We start from the raw sequence: 17461 nt of genomic DNA on the forward strand, positions 1-17461 counted from the left end.
TGGTTGACTGCCTTGAGGAGGATATTCCTCCCTGATGTTATTATTCACTTTATTTTAGTATGACCAGTCGGTTCTGACTCATGACACCCCACACAACCAAGTAGAACAACACCTGTGAGTTTCCAATGCGGGGAATCTTCATGGGAGTAGAAAGCCTGATCCTTCTCCTGATGAGTGGCTGGTGGTTCCAAGCTGGTGGCCTTGTGGTTAGCAGGCCAAACGGCAACTCACTAAGCTACCCGTGCTCCTATTTACTTATAGGCAATTGTTTTTATTTTTTAAACATATTTTTATTATAAATTAGGTGGGAGTTTACAGGTCAGATAATCAAGTTTAAAGACATTAGTTTTATTGGCATATATTCCACATATAATTGAACCATTTAATCATATTTTAAAAACGTATGCAATCATAACAAGTAATCAGACATTTTCTTCTTTTACTCATTGTTGTTAGAGCTCATTTCCTCCAAACCTCCCCTGCCAGGCAGCTAAATTAATCCAGTTTCTGTTGCTATAGATTTACCTATCTGTATATGGATATCATATACAGAAAATCACACAACACAGGAAGCAAATAAAAATCCTCAACAACAACAAACAAAGTAACAACGACAGGAAACATCTCAGTCAAAAAGAAAATAGAAAGCACTGATAACTGAAACAACTAAAAAAGGGGTCCAAAGAGAGATCAAATGATAAGGGGTTATATTTTAATCTGACTACCTCTGCCATAATTGGGTTTCCAAGCTGATTAGGCTCTCACACCCCTGCACTGTGCTCGGAGGGAGCCACTGGAAGGCTAAGCCATGTGTGGACCGTGCAAATGAATTTGGGGCATCCCCTGTCATCCATCACCTTCTCCAACAGAATGTTTATAATTTCAGCTCTGATTCTGATCCTTCATTCAGATTTGGATTTCTAAAATTAACAACCCTTAGATCACACGGGCTGGTGTGCTTCTTCTATGTGGACTTAGTTTACGCCACACTTAGTTAACTGCTTGTTTTAAGATAAGCCTCTAAGACTCCAGCGACATTCTTTCTCATAGTTGGGCACCATTGGGCATTTTTGTTTTAAGGTGGGAGTTCATACCGATATTGCAACATTCCACAATTCAGCCCCATCAAGTAGACTGGTACAATTGCTACCACAATCGGTCTCCAGACATTCTTGTTCTACATGGACTCCTTGACATCCTTGTGGATTCTTATGGACAGGCCATAAGAACTACTGTTCTTAGAGTGGGGCTAGCATTCGGTGGGAGCCCAACATTCATTCCTATGTCCATGATTTATTTATGTCTCTGAATCACTCTAGAGATGTCAATATCATTTTGTGATAGAGAAGATTATCAATGATCTTCCTGTGTGTAAGGCAATTCGACTGTTGGTGGTGTCATTGAGTCAGTTGTGACCATAGCCGCCTAATGCACGACAGAAAGAAAGTCTGCTTGGGTCTGTGCCATCCTCACAATTGTTCCTATGCTTGAGCCCATTGTCATTAATTTAGCCAATGGTGAAGAATTTGAAATATGGCTGAAAGAGGGAAATGATAAAAGTGTAGGCCAGCTTTTCAGACCAGGATCATATTTTGCCCAATGCACAAAAATGAATTCAAGATGGATTAGACACCTAAAAGTAACCCCCAGAATTATAATGTGTCATCAATGAGAAAATTGGGACAAACGATATTGTGTTGACTCAAAGTTGGCCCCTGGGGGGGTGAGTACTGTTACAGGCTTAAAGGGTGTCTCAGTACTACAATCTCAGAGGTTCCACTAGATGCTTTCGGACGGCTAAGCCGCGTCATTTTTTTTTTTTTTTACAATTTTGAGTTCTCTTCCGCATTTGCCTCCCTCTCTACCCAGTATCCTCTACTGTGATCCTCTCCTGAGTGGTCAGCAGTGATAGTCAGGCCCTGTCTAGTCTCCTGGTGTTTGGGTCGTGGAGGCTGTGCTCTGTGTGGCTCGTGGTGGTGGTTGTTGGGTTCCTGCAAGTCTGTTCTTAGTCTGCAGCTCCCAAGCACAGCAGAGAGAGCAGAACTGTTTCATGTGGTTTTAGGGGTGGGGTTTTGTTTACAGTAGAATCAGATATTTAAGGAAGCAGCTCATCAGACATTTTGTTCATGGCACAACCAAGGGGGCTTAATCCACCAAACTTCAGTGTCAAATGCAATAATTTATGTTCAGGGACCTATAGCTACCCTACTAAAATCAAACCCACTGTCATCACGTCAATTCTAAATAGGGTTTCTGAGGCTGTGTCGGGCAAGATAACCTTCATCAACCTCCTGAGGAGCAGCTAGTGGGTTTGAACCACTATTATGCTATTATGTCATGTCTCATAATGGAGCCAGCCCTATGGTCCTTTCTGAGTTTTGGCTGCTCTGAGTGGGAATATTGTCCCTGGCGGCCCAGGATGTGTTTCCCTCTCTCTCCCTCCCCCTTCATTTGCTCCCGTGTGCTCTCATCAGACATGTCCCTCTCCCTGAGCTGTAGCTTCAGTGCTGTCCTCTGAAGTGAATTCTTCTGCAGGGAGGGGAGCCTGTCCACGTAGCTGGGATTGGGGCTGGCCCCTCAGACCTCTCTATTATGAACCATTATTTCTAATCAGCCATTTCCTCCACTCATTGTATTCTAGTAGACCTCAGACCTGTCTGCCTCAGAATCCACAGAATAAGCACTCACAGATTATTTACTTTATTTCTCTCTCTCACTAGACTAGAAGTCTACGAGGGGTAAAATGCTATGTGTGCTGTTCACCTTTCCACTTTCAAATACAGTGCCTTGTCTTTAGCACGCTCATCTCGATTGTTTACATGTGGGTACTCAATAAGGAATGAGGATATTGCTGTAGGAGGCAATATTGCTGTAGGAGGCATATTTCATGTAGGAGGCTCAGGTTAAAGTTCCAGCCAGTACACCTCATCACAGTCACCACCGTGAATAAGGGGAGGAGTGGGTATTGGTATGATGTCGAACATGTATCCCTCGTGGCACAGTGGTCAACACTCAGCAGGTAACCAAAAGGTTGGCAGTTTGAACCCAGCAATTGCTCTGCAGGAGAAATATGTGGTAATCCTATTCTATAAAGATCTACAACCTTGGCAATCCTATGGGCAGCTCTACTCTGTCCTGTAGGATCACTATATGACAGATATATCCTACAAATATCACTATAATGGATTTCTGTATGCAGCAGTCCATTCAATAGCAAGGAGTTTATGATGCTGCGGAGATGCCATCAAAGTTCCTAGGCTAAGACAAACTAGGAGGAAGGATCTGGTGATATACTTCCAAAAATAAGCCACTGAAAGCTCTATGGAGCACAGTGGTGGATGTGCAGCCACTTCTGAGGCTGGTGCACAACTGGGCAGTGTTTTCTTTTTTTTCACTGTCCAGGGGTTCCATGATTCAGGAGCTGGCTGGAAAGCAGCTTACACCATAAACATTGACATGTAGGAACTCAATATGTATCCGCTAATTAAATCAATTATATGAGCCTGTGTGTGTGCATTTACGATCTTGGAAATATTTAAGTCAGGATTGTAAATGCCAGATTCACTGGTTAGTTTCCCTTTCCTGTCTTCCCTAGCAGGAGGCTTCGTGGCACAGTAGTTACACGCTAGACTGCAAACCGCAAGGTCAGCAGTTGGAAACCACCAGCCACTCCACAGGAGAAAAACTGAGCTTCCCACTCCTGTAGAGTTAAGTCTCCGAAACTCACAGGGGCAGTTCCATGCTGTCCTCCATGGTCGCTTTGAGTCGTCCTCGGCTCGATGGCCGTGAGTTCGGTTTTTGTCTTGGCCTTCCCTATACTCATTCTGTGTCTCAGCAAGAATGCGATTCCAGTTGGGCTCAGTCAACGGGCATCATGAGCAGTGAGTCTAGAAGAAAGCAGAGAGAGAAGTTGGGGCATTTTTTCCATGCTGCTTCTTCGCTACGGAGCCTCCCTCTTCACCCCTACCCTCACCTCCCTACCCCCTCAACAGCGTTTACTTAATATGAGACTGCCCCTGGGGAGAAGCACCCTCTCTGTGTCCCACCTCTTCCAGAACTCTAATATGTTACTTGTTTCCGTTGGTCTTTTGACCCCAGGGAAGATAATTACAGCCCATGGTTACTATTTTCAAAAACCGTGTTTGCTTCCTGAATTGGCCCACATCCTAAGTAGTTCCTTCATTATTGCTTATATATTTAAGCCACCTGAATGAATCCTTATTAAAGGACACACTTCCAACAAGTCAACCCTTATTCCTAGGGACTCTATTGGATAGAGTAGAACTGTCCCACTGTGTTTCTGAGACTGTAACTCTTCACAGGAGTTGAAAGTATTGTGTTTCTCCCATGGACAGGCTGGGGGTTTCCAACTTCTGACCTGTGATTAGCAGCCCAATATGTAAGCACCATGCCACCAGGGCTCCAGACAGGGACCCTAAAGTCATTTTCAAGTCTTTCTACCAAATAATTAAAAATATATATTCTCTTTAGGCAAAACTGTTCAGGAAGATCAGGAAGATGCACACACACTTGTCTTTGGGGGATGATGTCATGAGAAGTCTATGTTGAGCAATTTACTTGGGGGGAAAATTTTTACCACAAAATATCACAGTTCAGATTGGATTTAATAGACCAGTAAATGGCTGCTTAACGAGGTCAGTGGGTTACTGCTACATCAAGTGGCCAAAGAGACTTCTTTTTTCTGTTCTACTAAAAGACTGTAAAAGACTATGAAGTATGCCACCCCCACCCCCAACCCTAAACCTGCTACCACCGAGCAGATTCTGACTCACTCACAGTGACCCTACAGTACCCAAAAGAACTGCCTTATAGGGTTTTCATGGCTGTAAATCTTTATGGAAGCCAGCTTCTCATCTTTTTCTCATGAACCAGTGGGTGGACTTGAACTTCCAGCCTTTTGGTTAGCAGCCAAATGCTTTTAACCACTGTGACATCAAGGCTCCTTATAAAGTATAGGTCTTCCAAATTAGAAGTTTCAAGTTTTTGATAGAAATGGTTTTTCTTAAATAGCAGTGTGAAAACAAACATTTTCTTTTCCAGCCAGTTTCTTCATATATTTTGGAGAGAGCTTGGCCTGATTTACAAGGAAACCCCTTAATTGTCCCTCAAAAGTGGAATTGCGTCATTGTGGATAAGACATGGTGTTCAAATAGCTCCCTCGGGGCTGGAGTCTTGGAAACTCAGCAGGATTTTAATTGTAAGCAGACAATTTGTTTTGGATTGTATGCCGAGCATGAAAATATAATGCTATAGACTCTAACAGCGTATAAGGGGATTAAAGTACAGTATTTCTCTCCTGCTTTTCTGCTTGTACTAGCCCTCTTTTCAAGCCAAGACCTCACTGTCTAAGGTTACTCGAGTCCTTTTGAATTAATTGTAATATTCTAAGCACCTTGAAGGGCAGTGCCAGTCATTCACTCCTACGTTTCAGTGCCTAGATCACCTGTGTCTAATAAATGTTTCCTCAATTCCATGCCATACACCTTTTCCCAGTTGATCATCTCTGAAATCAGAATGACTCATATAACCAATGGCACATCGTAGATTAATTACCGGCAGTTTTCTTTTTCTTTCTGGTATATGAAGTCATGATACATGATATAATTTATACTATCTAAGATTCAGGGACGGCGTCCCAGTGGTGTAGTGGTCACTTGCTTGACTACAATCTGAATGGTCAGCAGTTTGAAACCACCAGTAACTCCAAGGGAGAAAGGATAGAAATTCTACTCTCATACACAGTTTTAGTCTTAGAAACCCACAGGGGATCACTATGAGTCAGTATTGACTCGATGGAAGTGAGTTTTTCTTTTTACTCGTTTGTTTTTTACATTCGGTGCAAAGTGTACATGGAATGTGTAAGGGTAACAAGCTCAGAGTAGTGAAGCAACTTGTCTAGAGTCACATTTTTTCTTTAAAAATAAAATTGAGACTCAAACTCAAGTCTGATTCCAAAGTCCAAGAACTATCCATTACACTGCATTATCACACAGATAAACATTTAATAAATCAACAATGTTAAAACCCAGGGTGCTTTATTATAGTTTAAACTCTCTCTACCATGGTGGTCCTTATTTTCAAGCAACAATATAGCAAAGAGCTGTCAAAAGTAACGGATGCATATTAGTTTTCATTCTTGGCAACAAAATGCCATCTCCAACCAAATTAAGAAAAGATGGAATTTATTGGAAGGATCATGTCTGCTTCATATCTCCAAGTTATGAAAATTGGGTCCAGGTCAATATGGGTGGGACTTGGGAAAGTTGACAGGATGCTACCACATCTCTGCTTCTTTTTGTGCACAATGTCAGCCTTCTCTTTTACTGAGCGTTCAGGATGTCCACAGGCAAAGCCATGGCCTTCAACAGTTCCATGGTACTATAGCTTAGGACTTGAGCTCTGTAAGGCAGGCTGATGCAACATTTTCCCAAACCTAGAAGCCCTCATTAGAATGGCCTCGTTGGTCAAGATTTAACTATCCACCACCTTTTAAAAAGGACATCGGGCTATAGGGTTCCAGGTGATGTCATAGTGCATGAATGTGGGGGTCCTACAGCAACTATGTGAATCAAGCTGTAGAAAAGACAAGCAAGTCCCAGAAAACAAAAGTCATCCATTCAAGTCCCTAAATATTTGCTTTACAAAGCCACTAGGATGACTTGATGCCATGTTTTGAGTTGGCCAAAAAGAACATGTCAAGATCTACTTGAAGTACAATCCTAGATGTGTTAGGATAGTAACTATATGCCAACAAAGAAGTCCAGTTAATACAAATATTATTCAAATTTATGCACCAACCATTAACACTAGTGATGGAGAAACTGGAGAATCTACCAATTTGTTCAGTCTGAAGTTAATCATACATGTAATCAAGATCACTGATAATTATTGATTATTGGAATGTAAAAATTATAAACAAAGATAACAGGCCAATAGTTGTAAAATATGGCCTTAGTAATAGAAATGAAACTGGAGATCACATGATAGAGTTTGTAAGAACAACAACTTCTTCATTCTAAAAGCCTTTTTCAACAGTATAAACAGCAACTGTGCACATGAACTTCAACAGACAGACTCTAAATGAATCAGATTGACTAAATCTATGAGAAGAGAAAATTGAGAAACTCAGCACTGACAGTCAAGTGAGGCCAGCGACTGACTTTGTAACAAACTATCAATTGCTCATATAATAAATTCAGTTTGAAGTTGACTATTAAAACAAGTACACAAGAGTCAAAATATGACCTTGAGAATATCCAAGCTGAATTCTGAGAACATCTTAAAAATAGATTTGACTCAGTAAACACTAATGGTAGAAGACCTGATGAATTTTATATATGATGAAAGTAAAAGGTAATTGTGTTAGTCTGGGTTGACTGGAGAAACAAATTCAGAGACACTCATATCTGTGTAAGAAAAAGATTTATATACAAGAGTAATTGAATATTAAGAAAGCATCCTAGCCCAGTCCAGATCAAATCCATAAGTCTGATATTAGCCTATATGCCCAATACCAATCTCTAATGTCCTCTTTAGACTCACGAAACATATACAATGACACTGAATGTAGGAAGATCACAGGCCAGTGGGTTGGAAGTCTTGTGGATCCAGTGATGTTGTAAGCATCTCAATGCTGGCAGGGGTCTCCACGTGGTTCCTTCAGCTCCGAAACTCTGACTACCTTAGGGTAGCTTCATGTGGCTTCTCCTCAGAAATGTCTCGCAGGGACTGAGCCTTGTCAGTAGCACATCTCCAAGGGAGTCAGCAGAGAGAGAGAGTATCTCCCACCTCCAGGGAAGAAATACAGGAGTTCTCCGAATCCTCAAGAGAAGGCCATGCCCTCACAGAGGCCTCATTAGCTATCACCCGATTGACATACTAGACACCCCTTCACTCTTAATCCTTTCAATCCCAAATTGACACCATATTATATAACTACCACAGTAATTTTAAATACAAAAAAATTAAAACTAAAGAAAAGATTAAAGGAAATGTCAGAAGAGATTCTGAAACTTACTCTTGAGTAGAAAATTGTCAAGAATAGTTCAAAAAGACAAAGCAAAGTATTGTAATGAAAGGTGCCAAGACTTGGAATTGAAAAGACAAAAAAGGATCATATCAGAATATCTCAAGCTGAAATAATAGAAAAAAAGTCTCCCATTGAAATATTGATAGACTTTGGGGGCAAAATATTGAATGACAAAATAAACTGACAGCATTGGAAGGCAATGGAAGGAACACATAGAATTACTGTCCCAAAAGAAATGGTCTAAATGAATCTTTTTGGAGAGGTAATATGTGCTACTTAAGGAAGAAGACCAAGTTGAATTAGACAAAAACAAGTATCCAAATATTGGCATTATTCCAATCAAAATGTATCACCAATCCGTTGATGCACTGTAAGTATTCATTCATCTACACCAAAAATTTTGACAACAGTCACCTGGTCAAATTACTGGGAAAGATCCATATTTGTGTCCATCCCAAAGAAAGGTGGCCTATCAGAATGTAGAGGTTACGAGACAATATCATTAATATCACTTGCAAATAAAATTGTACTTAAGACCACTCAACAATGGCCGCCAGAAACTCAAGCTGAATTTAGAAGAGGACTTTTCACAATGACTATCAATGCTGACACCAGATGAATCTTGGCTAAAAGCAGAGAATCCAGAAAGACATTTGCTTGTGTTTTATTGACTATGAACTTGCATTTGACTGTGTGTACCAGCTCAATCTGTAGGTCACATTGAGAAGAATGGGAATTCCAGCACTTCCTTGTGCTCATGTGGAATGTGTCCACGTACAAGACAGTCCTGAGTACAAGGGAATGTTGTGTGACTTAAAATCAGGAGGGACGTGCATCAGGGCGCGCTATACTTATTCAATCTGTATGTAGACCAAATAATCTGAGAAGCTAGACTATGTGATGAAATCATGGTATCAGGACTGGAGTAAGGTTTGTTAGCAACCTGCAATATGCAAATGACACAACCTTGCTTGTTGAAAGTAAGGAGGACTAGGAGGACTTGCTGATGAAGATCAAGGGCTGTCGCCTTCGGTCTGGATTAAACTCAAAGTAAAGAAAACCACAATTTGACCAATGGTTGGCATCATGATAAATGGAGAAAAGATTGACGTTGTCAAGGTTTTCATCTTGCTTGGACCCATAATCAATACTCATGGAAGCAGGAGTCAGAGTGAATTGCATTGCGCTGGGCAAATCTGCTGCACAAGACCTTGTTAGAGAGTCGCAGAGCAAGGATATCACTTTGAAGACTAAGGAGCACTTGATCCAAACCATAGTACTTTCAATAACCTCTATGTATGTGAAAATTGCCCAATAAGTAAGGGAGACTATAGAAGACTCAATGCAATAAATGTTGGCAAAGAATTTTTAAAGTACCCTGGAACGCTTGAAGAACAAACCAATCTGTCTTGGAAGAAATAAAGTCAGAATACTCTTTAGAAGCTGGAGGATGGTGAGACTCCATCTCACATACGTTGTAATTTGTTTTCAGGAGAGACCATCATGCTTGGTCAAGTAGAAGGGCAATGAAAAAGAGGCACGCCCTCAGTGAGATGGATTTGAACAGTAGGTACAACTTTGGCCTCAAACATTGTAATACTGGTGGGGCTGATAAGGGCCAGGCAGTGCTTCATTCTGTTGTGCATAAGGCCGCTGTGAGTTGGAATGGACTCAATGGCACCAAACAACAATAATATCCTGGGCTTCCCAAAACTACTTAGTCACAGTCATTGTTTGTGGGACACCTGGGGACTAGGAAATGCTCCCAAGGATGCAGAGATGAGAACTTGTGCAAATGTGGGATTTAAGAGATAAGAAATTGTGCAAATGTGGGACTTCAATTTAGCATGAAAGAGGAAGAAAAGTAGACATCCAAGGCAGATGTGAAAAAAGGAAAGTGAAATGGAGAGTCCCACAATGATGAAGACTCCCTTCCTCGTCCAAAACACAATCCAGAAGTTTGCCCAAATTGCCCTCATCTACAAGGAAACACCCCCCACCCCTTGGCTGAATCTCCCAAGGTTGGTTTATGTCGGTGGGTAACAAAAAGGGACCTGGTTGATAACCATCCCTAGCGGGTGAGAGGTCAACCTTCTCTGTCTAAGTTCCAGCTGCAGGAAAGACACCGGCACTGGCTGTTTTGCAGCACCCTTTCCTTCCTTATCTCAAACAATAGCATTTCTTGAGTTGCTCAGAGCTCAGCTACGGAAAGAAATTCGGTTGTTGGCATCATTGCTTAATTATTCTACCAGAACTATTTTGGCCACCCGAGTGAAGTTTAAAGCTTTAACCAGTAGAGTAACAATAGTATATTAATAATAATGTCACTAATTTTCGAAACCGCCAATAAAATACTTGATAGATTCCTTCCATTAGTGGGTGTCCACCTGCCGTACATGTTTGCGTTATTAGAGGAGAGTCATTAAGTGAACAGATTCTTCTTAGATCAGAGAGGAATGAGTCTATTGGCTTTCTGTTTTGTTGCAGAAAGGTCATTTGTAAGTGGAAATCGGGAAATCAAATATCGCTTTGCATTGGATAAATTCACTACAAAAGACCTCCTTAATGTGTTAAGGAGCAAAGATGTCACTTTGAGCATTAACACATAACTGACCTAGGCCATGGTATTTTTAATCTTATATGCATGTGAACAATGGATAAGAAAGATTGGAGTAGAATTGATGTAGTTCAGTTATAGTGTTGGCAAAATATTAAAATTAACATGGACTGCCAAATAAGCAGCCCTGGTGGCTCAGTCAAGTAAGCAATGGACTGTAAACCCCAAAGTTGTGGTTCAAACCCACCAGCAGTTCCTCAGGAGAAGGATGAGGTCATTTACTCCAGTATAGGTTTACAGTCTCAGAAAATCATAGGGTCACTGTCAGTTACAATTGGCTCAGCAGTAGTGGGTTTGCTTTGGTTTTGAGGATTGCCAGAAGAATAAACAATCTGTCTTAGAGGAAATACAGACAGAATGCTCCATCAAAGCTACATGTAACTGATAGGAACATAAAAAGAGGCTTGTACAAGTGCTGTACAAGGGCTAATCAAATAGGGACAAAAGAACAGGATTTGGAATTAGAGCTATATTTAAACCCGTAGCTCATAACTAGTCAAATATCCTTGAACAAATTACCTAACTTTTCTAATCATTTCATTTGTCTTTGATTAAATGGGAAGGAAATACACTTTTCCTCTTAGGTTGCTGTAAAAAGTAAAGTAAATGTAAAAGCAACCAAAGGGTTAAAAGATTGCATACGTGATAGAGATTATTACTACTTGAACTCTGTGCGTCTCTGTTTTCCAGAAGGGAGTGAGGGAAGAAAACGAAGGCGAGAGGCAGCCAGCTTCATTCCCCTCACCGCATGGCTCAATGGGGAGCATTTAATAACATTGAGGACAGTGCTTGGCGCATCGTTTGGCATTCGGTTAATATCTGAATCAAGAAAAGATATTAAAAACAGAGATCATTATCTCGAATTTATTAATAGCTCTTAAAGTGTAGCTGGAGACCCTCTTTGACAATCTTAGATAGCTAGTCATTGTTTGCACATAGACTCTATTTTTGGTTTCTTAGACTGTAAATATTTATGGGAGCAGACTGCCTCATCTTTTTCTCTAGGGGTGGTTGGCAGTAAAGTTACCCACCTTGTGGTGAATAGCCCAATGCCTAACCTATAGTACCATTGTATCTCCTTATCTATCCATCCATTCATTCCTTATTTTTAAAACAATTAATTTCCTAGTGACTCTCATGCCTATGAAAAACAGGGGCCTTGGATTCCCAGGTTTAAAATTCCTATCAAAATAAATGCAGAAAATATAGGTTCAAGAAAATGGAAGCTTTGCATAGATTGACTTTTCCCTCATTTTAAATGAGTGAGTCTACTTTTCATTTTTAAAACTGAGTTAGGTGAGACAGATCCAGCCTTAAGCATAAATTAATAAGCTTCTTTGGTAAAAGAATGGGAAACAATGGCAAGTATTTCATCTTTCCTCTTCCAAGTGGGAGTGGTGTATTCTCTGCCCTCTTTGTAGAAGCTATAGATTTCCGTCCCCTCTTGGCCTTTCCTTTTGATTGGAGCTAATGGGATTGTCCCCCTTCTGTCCTCATTTTCAATTCCTCAACCTGTCTGGACTTTTGCCTCCAAAGGTTAACATTGCTATGAAGTAATGTAATTCGTCATTACTCTTTAGACAGATTTATTCAGAGTTCTCTTCCAGCAGATGCCTCTAAGCATGGTGAATCTGACATCAAGGTTGCCCTGGTCGGTTTAGATATTATATTTACAGTATCTAAGCCCCAAGATAAAAAAATAAATGAAGCTCTCTTGAAGAAAAAAACCCACACTTTAGATTTAAGCACAATAGAATGACAATATATTTCAAAAAGAAAAAAAAGCTCCAATTATGTTAGGAACATGACTTTAAAGTAAGAGAGCAGACGATGGTCTGGCCACATGGAGAAATGAGCTTCGGCGAATTCAGTTTCCATTAATTTACTTTACATAAGAGAGCTGAAGTTAAAATTTACCCAGCATTTCTGGTTTTGAGAAAATTCGCCAGGTCATAGCTTCCCAGACACTGAGTCTTGGAAGGAAGGCTAAAAAACATCCAGGTGTTCATGGCAGGTGTCAGTAAGTAACTTCTCTGATCAGTTGCTCAACGGAGGTCTTCAGGTAGTCCCCACCGCTCACTTACAGTGGCCACAGGAGTAGAGATCGCGTTGGAATCTTGCTATACAAAGGATGGATTTGGCGATTACCTTCATCTCCATTTCCATCCTCAAGCCCCCATGGTGATGGGAAACTCTTTAGGGTCTGTTCCATCTGGGTCTCTAAAGCCTTTTTCCATCCAAGCGGAAATCTGGCTATATCCCATTGCAACTGATTTTCCTTCTAAGAACGATGCAAACAAAAGCTAATACTGTTTCTGTCTGACAGATAGCTGAGAGAGATATTTAATTAATTATTCCATTGACTACTTTTTGGGCATCCACTAGGTCCTAGATTCAGTGCCATACACTTGAATTATGGTGGCACACAAGAAAAACTTCTGATTTCACAGAGTTTCTATTTTAATAGGGAAGAGATTTGATGATAGGCATGAATCTTTTGGTCTCCAGCCCAACTCAAAACCAAAGTCACAGTCACCATAGCAACCCTATGGGTAAGGGCAGAAAGGCCCCTGTGAGTTTCCAAGATTGTCATTCTTTAAGGGAGTAGAAACCTGCTTTCTCTCATTTTAGTTGACTGAGTTCACTCTTCATTTGAAGAGAATTTGGAACCAGATCTGCATTCTAAACCTTTTTTCACAATTAAAAACCCTTGAGCAAGTTGCTTAACTTTTCTGATCATTTAGTTTGTCCTTGATTGAATGGGAAGAAAATAAGCACAACTCTGACATTGAGGCAGCCTGGTTGTTTGAGGCCATCAGTCATGACTGAAGCTTCCACTTCATGATGCTCCATGGTAAATAAGAATGTGCAACTTCAAATCCATGGACTATGACCGAGAAAGTTCTAGAAATTAGATGCTCTCCAGCTTTGAGTTCAATGCCTTGCTTTGTCACAAATTATCTTGTGACTTTAGAACTATTGAGGCACTGAAGAGTCCTTCGGTGCAATGTTGTTGAATCCTCTCACTTCATAGATTAAAGACAAACAAACAAAACTGAAGTCCAGACAAGGGTTGTAACTTGCTTGAGGTCATCCAAGGACACGGTGGCAGAATTCTTGACTTCACGTCCTCTGCCCTGCTTGCATGGATTTCTGAGATAAAAAGGTTAGCTCCGAAGAGTTCAAATCATTAGCAATCCTATGCTGTCCTGTCATTTTCTCTAAAAGCCCTGTGGTGTTACCTACCTGCCCGTGCCTATGCTGGGCATCTCCTAAAGCGCTAGTCCTTGTCGTCCAGGAAGTGCGGCTCTCCAGTGCCTTCCCTTCTGGAAAGCTCTTTCCAAGAGCCACTCCCATTGCTCTACCCCTCCTCCCCCTCCACGCAGCACATTCAGGCCTTGTGATGGCCCTGGCCTCGTTCCCATTCCTCTTATAAAAGCCACCTCTCCATTAGCTCTCACAAGAACTTATTTGCTTTTTAACCATTTTCTTATAACATATTTCCAATGTATATAAACTGAAGAGTTTAGTGACTCTCCATGACCCATCATCTGGCTTCAATAAATCTCTGCATCCTGTGATTCCTGCTTTCCCTATACCTCCTAGACACTCATGTCCCCTACTGTTGTTTTTACCCCTAATTTTAGGTAAACCTCATGATTAAATACATAAGCCTTAAGTGTCCAAACTTACAAATATATATATTCATGTGAGCCACACAGCTGATGGGACATTGCTGACACCCTCAAAACCCTTTTCTTGTCCCTCCACTCTCAATCCTTTCAACAACACAGACTTAAAATTTATCTTATGAGGGCTTAATTTAGATTGGAATTTCATATAAATACAGCCATATAATATGTTCTCATCAGGCCAACTTCTTTCATTCAAAGTAACTAAAGACCAAACCTATTACTGTCAACTTGATTCTAATGGTGACTCTAGATAGCATTTCCTAGACTGGGAATCCTTACCAGGATAGACAGCCTGGTCTTTCTCCCTTGGAATTGCAGGTGATATGGAACCATAGCCGTCCAACCGTGTTCACAGTGCTTTCCAAATACTGTATATACTCAATATAAGCTGACCCAAATATCAGCCGAGGCACCTAGTTTTACCACAAAAACGGCATTAAAAATGTGCTGAAAAAAACTCAGTTTATACATGAGTAAACATAGTTCTAACTCTGACATTCCTCCATTTGTTGTGTCTTCAGTACTTCTTTTCCTACCATAGCTCCACAATATTCCTTTGTATGGGCATACCATTTAGTTTGTTAATTCATTCTCATGATAACAGACTTTTAGGCTGTATAACGGGGTTATTGAAGGATAAATCTTCTACATGAATCATTTAGAATTTCACACATGCACACATGTGTAAATAGAGGCTTTTATTTTTCCAAGAAATGAACTTCTGTATCATAGGGTAACTTCTCACGAGCCAAGCATGAACATTTTAATTGTTCCCTATTTTCTCCATGATGAGTCAGTCTCTTGGATTTTGGCCATTCTAGATACATGCACATTAAAGCTGGACAGTGAAAAAGGAACATGAGAAAAGAATGGTCACTTTTGAATTATGATGTTGGTGAAGACCATTGGATATACCATGGAAGGCATGAAGCATGAAACAACTGTCGAAAGACGTCCAGCCAGAATGCTCCTTCGCAGTGAGGATGGTAAGACGTTGCTTTATGCGCTCTGGATGGGTTGACAGAAGGAAGTGACTCCCAGAAAAAGACAACGTTGGCAAAGTAGAGGGTTGGGGATGAAGAGGAAGCCCTTCCATGTGATGGGTTGGGAAGGGCTGTAACAATGAGCTCACACATAGTGTTGATTGTGTGGTTGGTGCAGGAGTTCGGGACCCCTTGTGTTGTTATGCATAAGGCTGCCATGAATTGGAGCCAAGTTGACAGCACCTAACAACAACAACAACAAAGACATTGTGTTTAATTTTGCATTTACCTGATCTCCGGTGGTGTTGAGCACTTTACATGGGTTTATTGACCATCCACATGTATTCTTTATTTTTTTAAGCGGTGTTCAGCTCCTCTGCCAATTATTAAAATTGGGTTGTTTATTATAGAACTTTAAACATTCTGCATCTGGTTTCAAATCCTTTGTCGGATAAATGTTTTCTGAATATTTCCCCCAGTCTGTGGCATGCCCACTCATGTTCTTAACAGTGCTTTTAGATGAAGTCTATTTTAAAGGTTGATTTGGTGGTTATTCTGGGCGTGTGCTATTTCCTTACATAACATTTCCATCGCTAGACTGTGGGTTCCTGGAGAGAAAGAATGTGAGTATGTTCAACTTGTGTCTTGACCTCCAGAATAATGCCTACCCCATAGAGGACTCCAGAGAGCAGCAATAACATGCTAGGAGGAAGAGGAAAACATATGTTCCTATTTCTTCACATGAATTGGCCAGAGTCTATTGTTTTCCTCTGCTTGATTCTCCTTGGGAATTATATCTCATCATCTCATCATTTACTCATTCTGGTTCAAGTGAGGATGACCTCTTCCCAGTCCATTCTTAGGGTCAGTAGTTGACCAAATCTGGGTCAATCAAAGCCCTGCCCAGAGTCCTGGTAAAAAAAAAAAAAAAAAGGAAAAGTGAAGAGATTTTCACTCTCCTCTCACTAGAATTTATTAGAACAGTGTAAGACCAAAGCTGCTATATAGAATACTCCTACTGAAATATAAATTAAGAATAAAAATGAAGAATGAAAGATCATTGAAGATATCATATGAATCTCTAGGTCTAGACTTTTCTGGAGCTCACCCCGCCTTGAATTTCCCAATTTGATGAGTCACTAAACTTGGTGGCGGTGGCAGGAGGGGGTGTTATTTCCTTGTTTCAGCTAATTGAATTATGTTTTGATCTCTTGCAACCAAGAGCCCTGACTAGTGTACCGCTTACTAAGTGCACCCCTTCCGCAAGTCCCTCTGTCACTCGCTAATGCTCCAGAGGACTTAAGGTGGTCAAAGAGAAGGGTAGAGAACAATATTTATAAGTATCTAAAAATATGCAATCAATCAAACAGGAATCTTGCTTCTATATGGTATGGTGCAGTGTGAAAAGTCATACGGTTTCATCATAACAACTAAAAGCAAAAATTAACTGTAAGTCTTCAATCATAGACAGACCTTAATTAGCACATGTCCGTGTACCCTTCTTTCCAGTATCATTTCATTTCTAAGTACTGCCCTCAAATATTTGCCTGATGAACACATGAAAACTGAATATTTGAAAGTAGCAAATCATTCTCTCTCAGTAGTGGAATGGTTGCTAAATGAATTTTTTTAAACAAAGTCTGTTGTGAAAAATAGTCTTTTTCTAATTAAACATGTATATAGGTTGTGTGCCTGTGGATGTGTGCACGTGCATGCATGTAAGCTTATCTGTTTATATATCTATGCATATGTCTGTGTGATCTGAATACCTGGTGTCTATATGCTTATCCTATAAAGTGTATGTTTGTATGGGTGATTATTTATATGTACAACAAATATAATGGAGCATGAGACTGTGCATGGGTGTGAGTTCTATGTGTTTATATTTCCTTTAATGTTATTTGTTTCTGTGTGTCTAAAGCAGTGAGTTATATTGTGGGTTTACAAAATAATTGCATTTATGTGTCTCTAAGTACATATAAATCAGGCATCCTCAAACTATGGCCCATGGGCCACATGCAGCCCGCCAAGGACATTTATCTGGCCCGCCGGATGTTTTTGCCCCATTTGTTTTTTACTTCAAAATAATATATGTGCAGTGTGCATACGAATTTGT

The 17461-nt window shown here is 40.5% G+C and overlaps 1 long non-coding RNA gene across 1 annotated transcript in view; it reads right to left on the reverse strand.

Annotated features, from left to right (window-relative positions):
* Positions 1–316: 316 nt before the first annotated feature.
* The window catches only part of LOC142455217 (uncharacterized), a 32741-nt gene continuing 15596 nt past the window's right edge, over positions 317–17461 (reverse strand). Inside the window, exon 4 of the long non-coding RNA XR_012785756.1 lies at positions 317–3887. This is a non-coding gene — a long non-coding RNA (uncharacterized LOC142455217). The remainder of the gene's footprint in view (positions 3888–17461) is intronic.

Source organism: Tenrec ecaudatus, chromosome 1 (assembly GCF_050624435.1).
Source record: "Tenrec ecaudatus isolate mTenEca1 chromosome 1, mTenEca1.hap1, whole genome shotgun sequence".
In the NCBI taxonomy this organism is placed as follows: domain Eukaryota; kingdom Metazoa; phylum Chordata; class Mammalia; order Afrosoricida; family Tenrecidae; genus Tenrec; species Tenrec ecaudatus.